This window comes from Anser brachyrhynchus (genome assembly GCF_964034855.1).
Source record: "Anser brachyrhynchus genome assembly, contig: SCAFFOLD_64, whole genome shotgun sequence".
Classification (NCBI taxonomy): domain Eukaryota; kingdom Metazoa; phylum Chordata; class Aves; order Anseriformes; family Anatidae; genus Anser; species Anser brachyrhynchus.
The window spans coordinates 328,041-334,632 of NW_027663542.1; positions in this window are offsets into that span (position 1 = coordinate 328,041).

Below are 6,592 nucleotides of genomic sequence, written 5' to 3' on the forward strand. Positions count from 1 at the left end.
CACTGCATCCCTAGTGGTGCCAGTGCACTCTCTGGACTCACTGCACTGCATCCCCAGTGGTGCCACGGCACTCTCTGGACTCACTGCACTGCATCCCCACTGGTGCCAGTGCACTCTCTGGACTCACTGCACTGCATCCCCAGTGGTGCCAGTGCACTCTCTGGACTCACTGCAGTGCATCCCCACTGGTGCCAGTGCACTCTCTGGAGTCACTGCACTGCATCCCCACTGGTGCCAGTGCACTGTCTGGACTCACTGCACTGCATCCCCACTGGTGCCAGTGCACTCTCTGGAGTCACTGCACTGCATCCCCACTGGTGCCAGTGAACTCTCTGGACTCACTGCACTGCATGCCCACTGCTGCCAGTGCACTCTCTGGACTCACTGCACTGCATCCCCACTAGTGCCAGTGAACTCTCTGGACTCACTGCACTGCATCCCCACTGGTGCCAGTGCACTCTCTGGACTCATTGCACTGCACGCCCACTGGTGCCAGTGCACTCTCGGGACTCACTGCACTGCATCCCCACTGGTGCCAGTGCACTCTCTGCACTCACTGCACTGCATCCCCACTGGTGCCAGTGCACTCTCTGGACTCACTGCACTGCATCCCCACTGGTGCCAGTACACTCTCTAGAGTCACTGCACTGAATCCCCACTAGTGCCAGTTCACTCTCTAGAGTCACTGCACTGATCCGCAGTGGTGCCAGTGCACTCTCTGGACTCACTGCACTGCATCCCCACTGGTACCAGTGCACTCTCTGGACTCACTGCACTGCATCCCCACTGGTGCCAGTGCACTCTCTGGACTCACTGCACTGCAACCCCACTGGTGCCAGTGCACTCTCTGGACTCACTACACTGCATCCCCAGTGGTGCCAGTGCACTCTCTGGACTCACTGCACTGCATCTCCACTGGTGCCAGTGCACTCTCTGGACTCACTGCACTGCATCCCCAGTAGTGCCAGTGCACTTTCTGGAGTCACTGCACTGCATCTCCAGTAGTGCCAGTGCACTTTCTGAAGTCACTGCACTGCATCCCCACTGCTGCCAGTGCACTCTCTAGACTCACTGCACTGCATCCCCAGTGGTGCCACGGCACTCTCTGGACTCACTGCACTGCATCCCCACTGGTGCCAGTGCACTCTCTGGAGTCACTGCACTGCATCCCCACTGGTGCCAGTGCACTCTCTGGAGTCACTGCACTGCATCCCCACTAGTGCCAGTGCACTGTCTGGACTCACTGCAGTGCATCCCCACTGGTGCCAGTGCACTCTCTGGAGTCACTGCACTGCATCCCCACTGGTGCCAGTGAACTCTCTGGACTCACTGCACTGCATGCCCACTGGTGCCAGTGCACTCTCTGGACTCACTGCACTGCATCCCCAGTAGTGCCAGTGAACTCTCTGGACTCACTGCACTGCATCCCCACTGGTGCCAGTGCACTCTCTGGACTCATTGCACTGCACGCCCACTGGTGCCAGTGCACTCTCGGGACTCACTGCACTGCATCCCCACTGGTGCCAGTGCACTCTCTGCACTCATTGCACTGCATCCCCAGTGGTGCCAGTGCACTCTCTGGACTCACTGCACTGCATTCCCACTGGTGCCAGTGCACTCTCTAGAGTCACTGCACTGATCCGCAGTGGTGCCTGTTCACTCTCTGGACTCACTGCACTGCATCCCCACTGGTACCAGTGCACTCTCTGGACTCACTGCACTGCATCCCCACTGGTGCCAGTGCACTCTCTGGACTCACTGCACTGCATCCCCACTGGTGCCAATGCACTCTCTGGACTCACTGCACTGCATAACCACTGCTGCCAGTGCACTCTCTGGAGACACTGCAGTGCATCCGCACTGGTTCCAGTGCACTCTCTCAACTCACTGCACTGCATTCCCACTGGTGCCAGTGCACTCTCTGGACTCACTGCTTTGCATCCCCACTGGTGCCATTGCACTGTCTGGACTGACTGCACTGCATCCCCACTGGTGCCAGTGCACTCTCTGTACTCACTGCACTGCATCCCCACTGGTGCCAGTGCACTCTCTGGGCTCACTGAACTGCATCCCCACTGGTGCCAGTGGACTCTCTGGACTCACTGCACTGCATCCCCACTGGTGCCAGTGCACTCTCTGGAGTCACTGCACTGCATCCCCAGTGGTGCCAGTGCACTCTCTGGACTCACTGCACTGCATCCCCACAGATGCCAGTGCACTCTCTGGACTCACTGCACTGCATCCCCACTGGTGCCAGTGCACTCTCTGGACTCACTGCACTGCAACCCCACTGGTGCCAGTGCACTCTCTGGACTCACTACACTGCATCCCCAGTGGTGCCAGTGCACTCTCTGGACTCACTGCACTGCATCCCCAGTGGTGCCAGTGCACTCTCTGGACTCACTGCACTGCATCCCCACTGGTGCCAGTGCACTCTCTGGACTCACTGCACTGCATCTCCAGTAGTGCCAGTGCACTTTCTGGAGTCACTGCACTGCATCCCTAGTGGTGCCAGTGCACTCTCTGGACTCACTGCACTGCATCCCCAGTGGTGCCACGGCACTCTCTGGACTCACTGCACTGCATCCCCACTGGTGCCAGTGCACTCTCTGGACTCACTGCACTGCATCCCCACTGCTGCCAGTGCACTCTCTGGACTCACTGCACTGTATTCCCACTGGTGCCAGTGCACTCTCTGGACTCACTGCACTGCAACCCCACTGGTGCCAGTGCACTCTCTGGACTCACTACACTGCATCCCCACTGCTGCCAGTGCACTCTCTGGACTCACTGCACTGCATTCCCACTGGTGCCAGTGCACTCTCTGGACTCACTGCACTGCAACCCCACTGGTGCCAGTGCACTCTCTGGACTCACTGCACTGCATCCCCAGTGGTGCCAGTGCACTCTCTGGACTGACTGCACTGCATCCCCACTGGTGCCAGTGCACTCTCTGGACTCACTGCACGGCATCCCCACTGGTGCCAGTGCAGTCTCTGGAGTCACTGCAGTGCATCCCCAGTGGTGCCAGTGCACTCTCTGGACTCACTGCACTGCATACCCACTGGTGTCAATGCACTCTCTGGAGTCACTGCACTGCATCCCTACTGGTGCCAGTGCACTCTCTGGACTCACTGCACTGCATCCCCAGTGGTGCCAGTGCACTATAAGGACTCACTGCACTGCATCCCCAGTGGTGCCAGTGCACTCTCTGGACTCACTGCACTGCATCCCCACTGGTGCCAGTGCACTCTCTGCACTCACTGCACTGCATCCCCACTGGTGCCAGTGCACTCTCACGACTCACTACACTGCATCCCCTCTGGTGCCAGTGCACTCTCTAGAGTCACTGCACTCCAACCCCACTGGTGCCAGTGCACTCTCTAGAGTCACTGCACTGATCCGCAGTGGTGCCAGTGCACTCTCTGGACTCACTGCACTGCATCCCCACTGGTACCAGTGCACTCTCTGGACTGACTGCACTGCATCCCCACTGGTGCCAGTGCACTCTCTGGACTCACTGCACTGCAACCCCACCGGTGCCAGTGCACTCTCGGGACTCACTACACTGCATCCCCACTGCTGCCAGTGCACTCTCTGGACTCACTGCACTGCATCCCCAGTGGTGCCAGTGCACTCTCTGGAGTCACTGCACTGCATCCCCACTGGTGCCAGTGCACTCTCTGGACTCACTGCACTGCATCCCCAGTAGTGCCAGTGCACTTTCTGGAGTCACTGCACTGCATCCCTAGTGGTGCCAGTGCACTCTCTGGAGCCACTGCACTGCATCCCCACTGGTGCCAGTGCACTCTCTGGAGTCACTGCACTGCATCCCCAGTGGTGCCAGTGCACTCTCTGGACTCACTGCAGTGCATCCCCACTGGTGCCAGTGCACTCTCTGGACTCACTGCACTGCAACCCCACTGGTGCCAGTGCACTCTCTGGACTCACTACACTGCATCCCCACTGGTGCTAGTGCAGTCTCTGGACTCACTGCAGTGCATCCCCGGTGGTGCCAGTGCACTCTCTGGACTCACTGCACTGCATCCCCACTGGTGCCAGTGCACTCTCTGGACTCACTGCACTGCATCCCCAGTAGTGCCAGTGCACTTTCTGGAGTCACTGCACTGCATCCCTAGTGGTGCCAGTGCACTCTCTGGACTCACTGCACTGCATCCCCAGTGGTGCCAGTGCACTCTCTGGTCTCACTGCACTGCATCCCCAGTGGTGCCAGTGCACTCTCTGGACTCACTGCACTGCATCCCCACTACTGCCATTGCACTCTCTGGAGTCACTGCACTGCATCCCAACTGGTGCCAGTGAACTCTCTGGACTCACTGCACTGCAACCCCACTGGTGCCAGTGCACTCTCTGGACTCACTGCACTGCATCCCCAGTGGTGCCAGTGCACTCTCTGGACTCACTGCACTGCATCCCCTGTGGTGCCAGTGCACTCTCTGGACTCACTTCAGTGCATCCCCAGTGGTGCCAGTGCTCTCTCTGGACTCACTGCAGTGCATCCCCAGTGGTGCCAGTGCACTCTCTGGACTCATTGCACTGCATCCCCAGTGGTGCCAGTGCACTCTCTGGACTCACTGCAGTACATTCCCAGTGGTACCAATGCACTCTCTGGACTCACTGCACTGCATCACCAGTGGTGCCAGTGCACTCTCTGGAATCACTGCAGTGCATCCCCTGTGCTGCCATTGCACTCTCTGTACTCACTGCACTGCATCCCCACTGGTGCCAGTGCACTCTCTGTACTCACTGCACTGCATACCCAGTGGAGCCAGAGCACTCTCTGACCTCACTGCATTGCATCCCCAGTGGTGCCAGTGCACTCTCTGGACTCACTGCACTGCATCCCTAGTGGTGCCAGTGCACTCTCTGGACTCACTGCAGTGCATTCCCAGTGGTACCAATGCACTCTCTGGACTCACTGCACTGCATCACCAGTGGTGCCAGTGCACTCTCTGGAATCACTGCAGTGCATCCCCTGTGCTGCCATTGCACTCTCTGTACTCACTGCACTGCATCCCCAGTGGTGCCAGTGCACTCTCTGGACTCACTGCAGTGCATCCCCAGTGGTGCCAGTGCACTCTCTGGACTCATTGCACTGCATCCCCAGTGGTGCCAGTGCACTCTCTGGACTCACTGCAGTGCATTCCCAGTGGTATCAATGCACTCTCTGGACTCACTGCACTGCATCACCAGTGGTGCCAGTGCACTCTCTGGAATCACTGCACTGCATCCCCACTGGTGCCAGTGCACTCTTTGGACTCACTGCACTGCATCCCCATTAGTGCCAGGTCATTCTCTGGACTCACTGCAGTGCATCCCCAGTGTTGACAGTGCACTCTCTGGACTCACTGCACTGCATCCCCAGTGGTGCCAGTGCACTCTCTGGACACACTGCAGTGTATCCCCAGTGGTGCAAGGGCACTCTCTGGACTAACTGCACTAAAACCCCAGTGGTGCCAGTGCACTCTCTGGACTCACAGCACTGCATCCCCAATGGTGCCACTGCACTCTCTGGACTCACTGCAGTGCATCCCCAGTGGTGCCAGTGCACTCTCTGCAGTCACTGCACTGCATCCCCAGTGGTGCCAGTGCACTCTCTGCACTCACTGAACTGCATCTCCAGTGATGCCAGTGCACTCTCTGGACTCACTGCACTGCAGCCCCAGTGGTGCCAGTGCACTCTCTGGAGACACTGCAGTGCATCCCCAGTGGTGCCAGTGCACTCTCTGGAGTCACTGCTTTGCATCCCCACTGGTGCCATTGCACTCTCTGGACTGACTGCACTGCATCCCCACTGGTGCCAGTGCACTCTCTGCACTCACAGCACTGCATACCCACTGGTGCCAGTGCACTCTCTGGACTCACTGCACTGCATCCCCAGTGGTGCCAGTGCACTCTCTGGACTCACTGCACTGCATCCCCTGTGGTGCCAGGGCACTCTCCGGACTCACTGCAGTGCATTCGCAGTGGTGCCAGTGCACTCTTTGGACTCACTGCACTGCATCCCCATTAGTGCCAGGTCATTCTCTGGACTCACTGCAGTGCATCCCCAGTGTTGACAGTGCACTCTCTGGACTCACTGCACTGCATCCCCAGTGGTGCCAGTGCACTCTCTGGACACACTGCAGTGTATCCCCAGTGGTGCAAGGGCACTCTCTGGACTAACTGCACTAAAACCCCAGTGGTGCCAGTGCACTCTCTGGACTCACAGCACTGCATCCCCAATGGTGCCACTGCACTCTCTGGACTCACTAAACTGCATCCCCACTGGTGCCAGTGCAGTCTCTGCAGTCACTGCAGTGCATCCCCAGTGGTGCCAGTGCACTCTTTGGACTCACTGCACTGCATCCCCACTGGTGCCAGTGCACTCTCTGGACTCACTGCACTGCATCCCCAGTAGTGCCAGTGCACTTTCTGGAGTCACTGCACTGCATCCCTAGTGGTGCCAGTGCACTCTCTGGACTCACTGCACTGCATCCCCAGTGGTGCCAGTGCACTCTCTGGACTCACTGCACTGCATCACCAGTGGTGCCAGTTCACTCTCTGGACTCACTGCACTGCATCCCCACTG